The 12197-nt window shown below is 44.8% G+C and overlaps 1 protein-coding gene and 1 non-coding gene across 12 annotated transcripts in view; both read left to right on the top strand.

The window, feature by feature from the left end:
• MAGI2 (membrane associated guanylate kinase, WW and PDZ domain containing 2) overlaps positions 1–12197 on the top strand; it is a 1504283-nt gene that overhangs the window by 897576 nt on the left and 594510 nt on the right. The window lies entirely within an intron of this gene.
• LOC130027834 (U6 spliceosomal RNA) lies at positions 11916–12022 on the top strand. Its single transcript, XR_008793061.1, has one exon. It is a non-coding gene; the product is annotated as a U6 spliceosomal RNA (small nuclear RNA).

The following is a 12197-nucleotide window of genomic DNA, read 5'->3' as shown; positions in this document are numbered from 1 at the left end:
TGGGTGACTTATGTGAAGCCAAGAGGAGAGAGATGACTTTCTCCTGATCTACCTATGCTGCCCTGGGGACTGGCTGGGAAGACTAGGACTGATAAAATCTGCAATGAGCCCAGTGTGGCATGGACTTGCATCCCACCAGCCCCTCTAGGTAGCTGTCAAGTCAAACCTGGTGTCCACTTGTTCTGCCCTGCATGGGAGTTAATCCCCACCACCCAATTTCTCCCACCACTCGATTTCTCTGGGAGCCATGGACTCAGGCTGTTGTGATAAATTGCTCTTTGCAGAAAAGGAAAAAAAAAATAATCGTAGACCTTACCCAGGCCTTCTGGGTTCTTGCCTATCTTCCAGAAAAGAATTTCAGAAGAAGATGAGCAGTGAAAGAAAAACAGATTTTATTTGGAGGTTTTTGAGGAAGGGGTTCCAGAGGGAGAAAAAGACAGAGAGTAATGTATTCAAGAGAAATTGCGGCTTCTACATGGGTGGAGAGAGCTCTTATACACATCCCAGCCTACATTAGATATGAAAGAACACATCTCAAGGGAAGATGTGGGCAACACATGTACTCGGGCACCACATGCACATGGACATAAGTGGCACATGGGTTGGGGCAGTATGTGCATGCATGCTTCCTTTGTTCAAGTTGGCTTTTATAGGGTTTCTCCAGGCTGCCCCACATGGGCTTTCTACCTAGATAAGACTTCATTGTTAGGGTGGTTGCCAGTGGGAAGAGTTGGGATGGTCTTTTTTGAAACTCCTTTTCTTGATCTTTGTTCCTGTGGGAGAGTGGGTTCCTTCAGGAGAGTGGGTTCAGCCTTCTCAGGTCTGGGCTAGCTCCTGGTAAAGGTCTTATCAGATCTTAGATTATCCACAAGCTGGGGCCTGATAGCTAGGTGGTTATTACTTCTCAAGATTCCAGTGCCATGGGGGCCCTTCCCCATCTAGCTCCCTGCTTCATTGTAATGAACAGAATCTAATTCTAAATGCTAATCTTCCAAATCAATTATAATGAATAGTCACTGTCACTGACCTCCCATTGTTCAATGATTTGCTTGAGCAGGCCCAGTAACGTCTCCATTGTGAGACTTGTTGACTTGTTGTTACTATGTTTCGCATATCAAATACATCATGGGTAGCTTGCCAGGTTTTGCCTTTGCCATACAGATACTCTCTGTAGCTTGCTGGGCTCTCTGAGGGGGTGGAGGAATCGAACCCGGGTCGACTGGTCAACCTCATGCAAGACAAATGCCCTACCGCTGTGCTATTACTCCAGCCCAGTGATGAATAGTATTTGTAACAAAGAAAGTCAAAACAAGTATCAACTGAACACTTCATCTTCCCTTAGGAAAGTTTTGTGGCAAAGGGTTGGGTCACAACTAGCTTAACTGTGCCCCAGAACAGGATGATTTCTGCAAGGAAAGGCAAACACCTGAATTCTTCTGCTATCCTATCTCTCCAGCTCTCCCTGACAAATGAAATGCAATCTTTTTTGTTATTGTTGGTTGGCTTTAGGTTCAAGGTTATACCCCTTGGTATGCAGGGGCTACTTTTCCAGCTCAGTGTTTCAGGGTAACTCAGGATGATACTCAAGGATGGGACAATATCAGGGATTGTGCTCTAGCTCATTGATTTTTGTCTTCCCAACACCAGTGTAATCTTTATAGACCTATTTGATAGTATATTACTCATAATAATTTTATTTTTATCTCAAATTTTAAACCATATCTGTATTTAAAAAATATGATTGGAATCAGGAAAATGACTGCATTTCCCTGTTTTATCCTGTTTTAGAATCTTATGTAAGTCATTTTGTTTTTTGTTTTCTGACAAATTAGTGATAGGATCCAATTTAGTGGTTTGCTTCTTTTTTGCATGGTGGGGGTCAAATAGACTAGAGTAACACATCTAAATTATGGAGAAGATAAATATTTTCCCAGAATACATTATTTGGTAGAATAGGAGAGGGAAATAATTTTTCCTTTGCCCTCTTAAGTTCTTAACTAAGACTTCCTTGTACAAAAGATTGAGAAGAGAAAGAACAGCAAGATGAGTAACATACATGCCACTTGTATTCTTGGGAAACATCAGGAAAACAGAACTCCCTCTCCCCAAATGGCACAAGTAACTGCCTATTGGCCTTCACACTATAATAACATTTCCAGCTATAAACAAAAGTGGGTAAATGGCAATTATGAGAGGCCATCAAAGTAAGAAAAAAGGCTTTGTCTGCATGTAGTTTACTTCACCCTGAAAATAGGGTCGTTGATGCATTTTCTCCCAAAACTTTAACTTTTCTGGTGGTCTTCTCTGTGGCCTTCAAAATGATGAAGTAGGTGGGCTCCCACAGGTGCCATATGTGAGGCTGAAAGGAGAGGAAAAATGGTCACTTTCTCCTGGTAACCTCTGCTACCCAGGGATTGGTTGGGCTAAGGCTGATGAAGTGTGTGATGTGATGTGACCCTGCACCCCACATGACAGGGGAGGGAGGCAGGGAGGGAGGGAGGGAAGGAGGGAGGGAGGGAGGGAGGGAGGGAGGGGGAGAGAGAGAGAGAGAGAAGGAAGGGAGGGAGGGAGGGAGGGAGGGAGGGAGGGAGAATGAAAGAGAGAGAGAGAGAAAGAAAGAAGGAAAGAAAGAAAGAAAGAAAGAAAGAAAGAAAGAAAGAAAGAAAGAAAGAAAGAAAGCCCCAGAGACAAGAGGTTTCTACAGAGGGGAGGGAACTGGGAGTGAGTTCTTCCATAATAGTACAGAAAAGAAATTACACATCTCTGGGTTGATGCTGGTAAACCCCAAGCTGGAACTGTCTATAGTTTACCTTTACAAAGTTGGCTTTTTAATGGCTTTTCCCTAACTGTCTCTGCCTGGGGCTTTTTTTTTTCTTTTTTTATTAGTGAAAAACCATGAGGTACAGTTATAGGCTTACAAATTTTGTGCTTGGGTTTCAGTTATACAATGATCAAGTGCCCATCCCTCCACCAGTGCCCATCATCCATCCCCACGGGTCCCAGCATCCCCCCCCCCAACCCTCATCCCCCCCCTCCCCCGTCCCATCCTGCCTCTGTGGCAGGGTATTCCCCCTTGTTCTCTCTTCTTTTGGGTACTGTGTTTTGCAAGAGAGGCTTTGAGTGGCAATCATGTTTGGTCTATCGACTACTTTTAGCATGCTTCTCCCACCCTGGGAGGGCCCTCACAACACCCTTCATTTGGTACTCTCTTCTCTATCTGAGCTTCCTTTTCACCTAGAACCTGTGGCTGGCCTTCCATTCATGGAGCAAAATTCCTGGTACTAATCTCAGTCATTCCTGGGTGTTACTCTCCCTTTTTGTTGCTTTATGTTCCCCAGATGAATGCAATCTTTCTGTGTCTATCCCGCTCTTTCTGACTCATTTCGCTTAACATGATACTTTCCATGTAGTACCACTTGTATGTAAATTTCATGACTTCATCTTTTCTAACAGCTACATAGTACTCCATTGTGTAAATGTACCAAAGTTTCTTTAACCAGTCATCTGTTCTTGGGCACTCAGGTTTTTTCCAGATTCTGGCTATTGTAAAGAGTGCTGCAATGAACAAACAATTGTAGATGTCACTTCGACTATACCTTTTTGCCTCTCTGGGATATATTCCCAGGAGTGCTATAGCTGGGTCAAATGGCAGATCAAATTCTAATTTTTTGAGAGTCGTCCATACTGTTTTCCAAAAGGGTTGAACCAGCCGGCATTCCCACCAGCAGTGAAGGAGGGTCCCTTTCTCGCCACATCCGCGCCAGCATTGGTTGCTTTTGTTCTTGTGGATGTGGGCCAGTCTCTGTGGTGTGAAATGATATCTCATTGTGGTTTTGATCTGCATCTCTCTGATGATTAGTGATGTAGAGCATTTTCTCATGTGCCTTTTTGCCATTCGAATTTCTTCTTTGCGAAAGTTTCTGTTCATTTCCTCACCCCATTTTTTGATGGGGTTGGGTGATTTCTTCTTGTGGAGTTTAACCAGTACCTTGTATATCCTTGATATCAACCCCTACTTGGTGAATATCCTTTCCCATTCTGTAGGCTGTCTTTGTATTTTGGTCTGCCTGGGGCTTTTTATGCAGGTAAGAGTCTGCTGCTTGAGTAGTGAGAGGAGAAGAACTGGGATTTAAGGGTTTTTTTTTTTTTCTTATCGGAGTGTTTTCTGCCTGCAAAGTTTCTCCTTTTCTGAGAGGGCACACCTTCCACTGGGTGATATCTCCTGCATTTCATGAAGATATTTGCATCTCAAAGGGTTCTGGCTATCTTTCTGCAGGGCTGGTTTAGGGCTTGATACAAGGCTGTCACTGTCCACTGTCACTGTTCTCCCGTTGTTCATCGATTTGCTCAAGCCGGCCCAGTAATGTCTCCGTTGGAGACTTTGCTGTTACTGTGTTTGGCATTTTGAATACATCATGGGCGGCTTGCCAGGCTCTGCCCTGTGGGCGAGATACTCTCAGTAGCTTGCCGGGCTCTCTGAGAGGGGCGGAGGAATCTAACTTGGGTCGGCCATGTTGGCTGCATGCAAGGCAAAACCCGCCCTACTGCTGTGCTATCAATACAAGGCAATTTAGTTAAATTGCATCATGGTGTTTTTTTTTTTTTTTGCCTCAAGAACACTCATTCAAGCTCCTCTGTCTCCTCCTCTGTCTCCTCCTCCTCCTCCTCCTCCTCCTCTTCTTCTCCTCTTCTTCTTCTTCTTCTTCTTCTTCTTCTTCTTCTTCTTCTTCTTCTTCTTCTTCTTCTTCTTCTTCCTTTAGTCTTTTGTTTGTTTGTTTTTGGGGCCACACCCTGTGGTGGTCAGGTCTTATTCTACAGGGTTCAAACTGGTTTGGCTGCTGGTAAGGCAAACTCCCTATCTCTGTCCCCAGCTATTAGTTCTTAAAAATACTCAGCACCCATCCCTCCACCAGTGCCCATTTTCCACCACCAAGGGTTGTATAACTGAAACCCAAGCACAAAAATTTGTAAGTCTATAACTGTACCTCATGGTGTTTCACTAATAAAAACAAACAAAAACAAAAACAATAAATAAATAAATAAATAAAAAAGCTCAGAGGAAGAGACCAATATATCCCAAAAGCCAAATCTTGAAAAAGTTCTAAAAAAAATGCATTATAGACCTATTTTTTCCATGTAAGGATCCCCTACTGAATTTAAAGGCATTTCTTTAGCCTACTGTTATAGTAGCTTTTGTGTAAGCTTTATCTTAGAATAAATTTTGATTTAGAGCAAAGATTTGTATAGTGTATCTATTATAATTAATGAATCAATTTTTATACTCAAGGGGAACAAAATCTGCTACCTCCCAAATATGTTTCTAGAAAAAGACAATTTTATACAAGGGATACTGAGGCCTGGATATAGGCTGCCCTATTCCGTGGGGGAGGGGATACTTTGGGCCGCACTCAGAGGTGCTGGGGGGCTATTGCTATTCTTGGTTCTGTGCTCAGAAGTGATGTCTGTAAATGCTTCAAGGACCTTATGGTATGATTGGGATTGAACCAGGGCAATTGCTTGAAAGGTAAGCACTTTAACTCCTATACTATCTCTGTCGCCCAGGAGTGGTCATCTTTTAGCAGATTTGGGGAAGGGAAGAAAAGATGAAAAGGACACAAATTTCTCTTTAGCCTCGGGGATGTTTAGCCTCCAGGACCTCAATTGACCTTAGTTTTACATACCTAGGTAATACTCTTGCAAAAGGCCTAGTTTGGACATCTTTTAAAAGTCTTATCTTTTTTCAAAGTCTATCTTTTGCATTTTGGGCAAGAATGAGTCAACATGTGTAAAGGGTTATTTGTGGGGATGTTTGCTTCTGAGATGAGGTCTACTTCCTTTCTGGAGACCCAGAAGACTTATATCTTTCACTTATTAATGGAGAAAGCAGAACTTAAATCTGCGAAACACCATGGCATTTTCTGGGTTCTTATATCTAAGTCCCATGGCTGACCTTTATTTGTCTCCAGGTCCATTCACTCTAGCTGAAGGTAAAGTGGCAGCTTAATTCCTTTTGTCAGATTGTTCAGTTTTACTAGTTTTCTCCCAGAGACAAAAGGAGGTGTAAATGTTATTAAAACATCCAATGGTTAGTTTCTCCCTTGTTAGTCTATTTGACACTTATTTGATTATTTGTGATATTATGCTTAATCCTGTATGACTTAGTGCTTCTGTTTGGGTTTTTCTTCTGTAAACTCCCTTGTCCAATCCCAATCCCAATCCAATCCCCATTTTCATACCATCTAGACTTTGGAAGTACTCAGTACAGCCAACTTGAGACAACATTTGGGTAGTTAGGCAGCACCTCTTTAAGAGAGGTAGTCTACAGAGCCTGACAAGCTACCTGTGGCATATTCGATATGCCAAAAACAGTTACAATAACAGGTCTCATTCCCCTGACCCTAAAAGTGCCTCCAATACAGCAGCGTTGGAAAAGACAAGCAGGAGAGGCTGCTAACATCTCAAGGCTGGGACGAATGGAGACATTACTGGCGCCCGCTCGAGTAAATCAATGAACAATGGGATGACAGTGACAGTGACACTGTTCATGTCATACATGGAATTTTTGCTGATTTGACTAGTCTTTCTCAGTAAACCATTTGTTCAAACAGGTTTATATACAGAGTGAACTCATACGTATTCATTTTATAGTTTGGGCTGAAAAATCATCTTTGGTTATTTTGTTTCTAAAATTTGTTCCTCCACTTAAAATCTCCTTGCATTTTAATTCAAGGAGCGTGGTAGCTGATTAGTCTTTGCCTTTCTTTTTTTTTTTTTTATTTTTTTTTATTTTTTTTTTTAATTTATTTATTTATTTATTGAATCACTGTGGGAAAGGTTACAAAGCTTTCAGGTTTATGTCTCAGTAATGCAAATATCAAACACATTTCCCTTTACCAATACTTATTTTTTACCATGAAGAACCCCAATAAAACCCCACCCCCCACCCCTCCCCGTCCCTGTGAGGCAGATGAATTCTAGTTAACACTCTATCTGCTTTGATTAGATTCATTGTTTCAATAAAAGATTCACCACTATTATTTAGAGTTTACCCCCCCCCCCCAAATCAGACATGCTGAAAAAGCATTGTGAAGTGATTTGCTTTGTACAGCTGGGTTAAAGAATTAAATGTTGGTTTTGGATTTCTGCTATTTTACCTATTGACCCTGGAAGTATTTCTACTGAAAGTCAGATAGTTAAGAAACTGGTTTCTGTGTTCTGGAGTCGTGGCCGTGCTGGAGAGCCGCTCGCGGGGGGCAACCGGTGGCCTCGGTAGGGCGTGAAGGGCGGAGCAAAACGCCCCCCTTCCCATGAGGTTTTAGTCGTCCCCACACTCCCGGCTCATACCTGCTGTCCACAAGGCTCCCATGTGGCCGCCATCTTTCTTTCCAGAGAGGAGAGGGCGAACGGGGCAACACCATTTCCCCTCCGGCAGACTTGATGGGCTGGCTCAACGCATAGTCCGTTCACTTTTCTGCTCCAAGCTGCTGGGTTCTGCATTAAGTCCTTGTGCTTCTGGGGCCATGGCCGTGCTGGAGAGCCGCTCGCGGGGGGCGACTTGTGACCTCGGTAGGGCGTGAAGGACGGACCAGGACGCCCCCCGACCCATGAGGTTTTAGTCACCCCCACTCCCCCAGCTCATACCTGCTGTCCACAAGGCTCCCATGTGGCCGCCATCTTTCTTTCCAGAGAGGAGAGGGCGAATGGGGCAACACCCTTTCCCCTCTGGCAGACTTGATGGCCTGGGTCAACGCATAGTCCGTTCACTTTTCTGCTCCAAGCTGCTGGGTTCTGCATTAAGTCCTTGTGCTTCTGGGGTCGTGGCTGTGCTGGAGAGCCGCTCGTGGGGGGTGACTGGTGACCTCGGTAGGGCGTGAAGGACGGACCGGAACGCCCCCCTTCCCATGAGGTTTTAGTCGCCCCCACACTCCCGGCTCATACCTGCTGTCCACAAGGCTCCCATGTGGCCGCCATCTTTCTTTCCAGAGAGGAAGGGGCGAATGGGGCAACACCCTTTCCCCTCCGGCAGACTTGATGGCCTGGGTCAATGCATAGTCAGTTCACTTTTCTGCTCCAAGCTGCTGGGTTCTGCATTAAGTCCTTGTGCTTCTGGGGCCGTGGCTGTGCTGGAGAGCCGCTCGTGGGGGGTGACTGGTGACCTCGGTAGGGCGTGAAGGACGGACCGGAACGCCCCCCTTCCCATGAGGTTTTAGTCGCCCCCACACCCCCGGCTCATACCTGCTGTCCGCAAGGCTCCCATGTGGCCGCCATCTTTCTTTCCAGAGGGAGGAGGGCGGAAGGGAGCAACACCCTTTCCCCTCTGGGCAGACTTGATGGCCTGGATTAACGCATAGTCCTTTCACTTTTCTGCTCCAAGCTGCTGGGTTCTGCATTAAGCCCTTGTGATTCTGGGGCTGTGGCCGTGCTGGAGAGCCGCTCGTGGGGGGCAGCTGGTGACCTCGGTAGGGCGTGAAGGACGGACCGGAACGCCCCCCTTCCCATGAGGTTTTAGTCGCCCCCACACCTCCGGCTCATACCTGTTGTCCACAAGGCTCCCATGCGGCCGCCATCCTTCTTTCCAGAGAAGAGAGGGCGAATGGGGCAACACCCTTTCCCCTCCGGCAGACTTGATGGCCTGGATTAACGCATAGTCCTTTCACTTTTCTGCTCCAAGCTGCTGGGTTCTGCATTAAGTCCTTGTGTTTCTGGGGCTGTGGCCATGCTCCAAACTTAACTCTGACTTTCAGGGAGAAAGATTGGGTAGTTTACTTCTCATTGATCACTTTGTATATAGATGTCGCGTGGCCGCATACGCGGCCACGCGGTTTTGAGAAAAAGCCCTCGTTCCCGCATACTCGAGCTGTGTTTGTAGAGGCTTCTGGTCACCGGGGTTCCATCTAGGGGAGGTGGGATGCGGCACCTACTCCACCTGGAACTTGCGGGTGATCTCGGCTCTTTTTGGAACCTGTTTTTTCTTTTTTTTTTTTTTCCTCCGGGATCCCGCACCCTCCATGTGTTTTTTCTCTTATGCTGAACGCTTCAAAGATGGCGCTGGGGGGCGGGCTGTGGGCATGACTTCCGGAATCAGAGGTTACCTGGGAGGTGTAGTCCGGCAGATTTGAGAAAAAGTCCTCGTTCCCGCATACTCGAGCTGTGTTTGTAGAGGCTTCTGGTCACCGGGGTTCCATCTAGGGGAGGTGGGATGCGGCACCTACTCCACCTGGAACTTGCGGGTGATCTCGGCTCTTTTTGGAACCTGTTTTTTCTTTTTTTTTTTTTTTCCTCCGGGATCCCGCACCCTCCATGTGTTTTTTCTCCTGCCTTTCTTTTTTAAACTTGTATGTTTGCTTAATTTCCTAACTGAACCAAAATTGTTGGCTACCCAGTTTTGATAATTTAACTGAGGAAGAGAGGCCCAGTAGAGAGAGACACAGACTTTTCTGACAACAATAAAAGTCCTAGAAACTACAGGTGTAAAATGACAAATGTTTACAGAAAGAGACAGATAATTTCTAGCTGACAAGTCAGGCAGAAAACATCATAGTGAAAAATGTACTTTAAGTGTAGTTTTGAACATCTTAAAGATAGTTCTCGATACTCTTATTAGAGTTGATTATTTGAATTGATAACTTTTCTCTGCATACAAAACGGCTATTGACTCTCCTACCTTTCCTATGCCTAACACTACGTTTGGAATTGAATGCCCTTCCTAAGAACAGCATGTTCCATGGTGCAGTACAGAGTTACTGCTTTTCTTTTGTGATAAGAGCTATATTTCTATTTTCAAAGGAATTCAAATTGGACAAGAGTGCTTTCTATTTGACAAAATTGTACTAGCTTCCAGTTGTTTAATGGTGTTCCCTAATACTATTTTCTTAGTATTAAGATTTACTATATATTAAGCAAGCCAAGAATTCCAATAAATTCTTTTTTTTTTTATGTAGGAGTACTGCTATTTATTCAGCCACTGATTAGCTGATTGAATTGTGCTTGAACTCCACCTTACTTTTTTTTTTCATTTTTTTATAATTTTATTTATTGAATAACCGTGAGAGCAGTTACAAAGCTCTCGGGTTTAAGTCTCAGTCATACAATGAAACACCCATACCTTCACCAGCGCCCATTCTCCACCACCAAAAACCCCAGTATATCCCCATCCCACACCCTCACCCAACCTGTGGGGCAGATGATTTCCACATTACTCTCTCTCTACTTTGATCACATTCAATATTTTGACACCAGATCTACCATTATTGAGATTTTACCCCAACACTCAGATCTGCTGAAAAGGCAACAGTAGACAATTTGTGTTCAGCACAGCGGGTAGGGCATTTGCCTTGCACTCGGCCTACCCGGGTTCAATTCCCAGCATCCCATTGCTCATTATGAATAATATATAACGTTGTATGGCTCCAGTAGGGCCATGTGATTTTTGAAATTTTTGAAATTCTGAAATTTTAATACTTAAATCTGGAGGGATTTCTGCCAAAAGCCACTGGGTTTTGAGATTTGCTCCTGAGTCTCTGGGATCATGGCCTTTGAGGAGCTTGATCAGGAGCCAGAGAGGCGATTCGTGGGTGATGACTTGGGTTCTCTTTGGGACAGGGAGACCAGGACCGGCTCCACCCCATCCTGTGAGGCCCAACAAGTTTCGTCACTGTGGGCCCAGACCTGACTGTCCAGTGGCCTCTGGAGGATGACAGTCACCGCGCCGCCAAGGGGGAGCAGGCGGAGGGACAACACCCTTTTCCCCCCTGGGGTGGCCCAGCGACAGTAATCTACTGTGGGGTCTGGTCGCATTTCTGCCAAAAGTCGCTGGGTTTCGAGATTTGTTTCTGAGTCTCTGGGATCATGGCCATTAAGCAGCTTGGTCAGGAGCCAGAGAGGCCATTTGTGGGTGATGACTTGGGGTCTTATTGGGGTGAGGAGGACAGGCCTGCCCCCCCCATCCTGTGAGGCCCTGCATGTCTCATCACTGGGGGCCCAAACCTGACTGTTCAGTGGCTTCTGAAGGATGGCGGCAACTGTGCCACCAGGGAGAACAGGCCAAGGCACGAAACCTATTCCCACCTGGGTTGGCCCAGCACCAGTAACCTGCTGCAGGGACCGGACATATTTCTGCCAAAAGCCGTTGGGTTTCAAGATTTGTTTCTGAGTCTCTAGGATCATGGCCATTAAGCAGTTCAATCAGGAACCATAGCGGCCATGCCTCCAGTTATATAGCTGAGCTGGAGGTGGTTTGTGGGTATGTTTCCCACATACCTAACTTTTGGCCGTTTACTTTCTTGGTAAACTTTGCTTCAAGTTTTTGGGGGTCTTGCCAAAGGCACAGCAACAATTATTGTGGTATCTGGAAGTCTGAAGGCGCCATCAGGCTGCTGATGCACTCGCCTCACAGGTACAGATTGATCTGCTGGGAGAATTACAATAAATTCTTAATCAGAAAATTAGTTTTCCCACTACCCTTCCTGGGTAGACACTCCTGTGATAGACAAAGACAGTAATACGAGGGAAAAAACAACAAATTTAATAACATAAATACCACTTGTATATGTATAAGATACCCAGAAAAATTGAGTTAGCCCTCCAAAAGGCCAAAACAAATCAGCTTATATTCCATCTCCAGCTAAGGACAAAAGAAGTAGGGATATAAGAGTATTTGGGAGGAGGTTTAGACAAAGCAAATAATAAAAGAGTGTACAAATATGTGTAGATGCCTCTGATTTCTCCATTGGTAAGAGTTTTTAAATATTTAGTTATCTTTCTCTTCTTGGACAAAGTGGAACACACCCTTGAAATAGAGCGTTTGAAATAGAGTGTTTACATGCAATTGTAAATGTCTTTTGCTAAAGGATAACTTTCACTGAGTTCTCAGAACTATTTCTTTGTCTATTGTTTCTTGAAAATAAGCAAAACTAGTGCTCGCTTAGGCCGCACATATACTAAAATTGGAATGATACAGAGAATATTAGCATGGCCCCTGCACAAGGATAACACGCAAATTTGTGAAGCATTCCGTGTTTTTTAAAAAATTTTTAGTAGTGAAACACCATGAGGAACAGTTGTAGACTTACAAATTTTTGTGCTTGGGTTTCAGTTATACAATGATCCAGTACCCATCCCTCCACCAGTGCCCACTATCCACCACCATGGGTCCCAATATCCCTCCCCCCACCCCCCATCCCGCCCTGACTTTGTGG

This window comes from Sorex fumeus, unplaced genomic scaffold (assembly GCF_029834395.1).
Source record: "Sorex fumeus unplaced genomic scaffold, SorFum_2.1 ptg000037l, whole genome shotgun sequence".
NCBI classification, from domain to species: domain Eukaryota; kingdom Metazoa; phylum Chordata; class Mammalia; order Eulipotyphla; family Soricidae; genus Sorex; species Sorex fumeus.
This window is presented reverse-complemented; position numbering and strand designations above follow the sequence as displayed.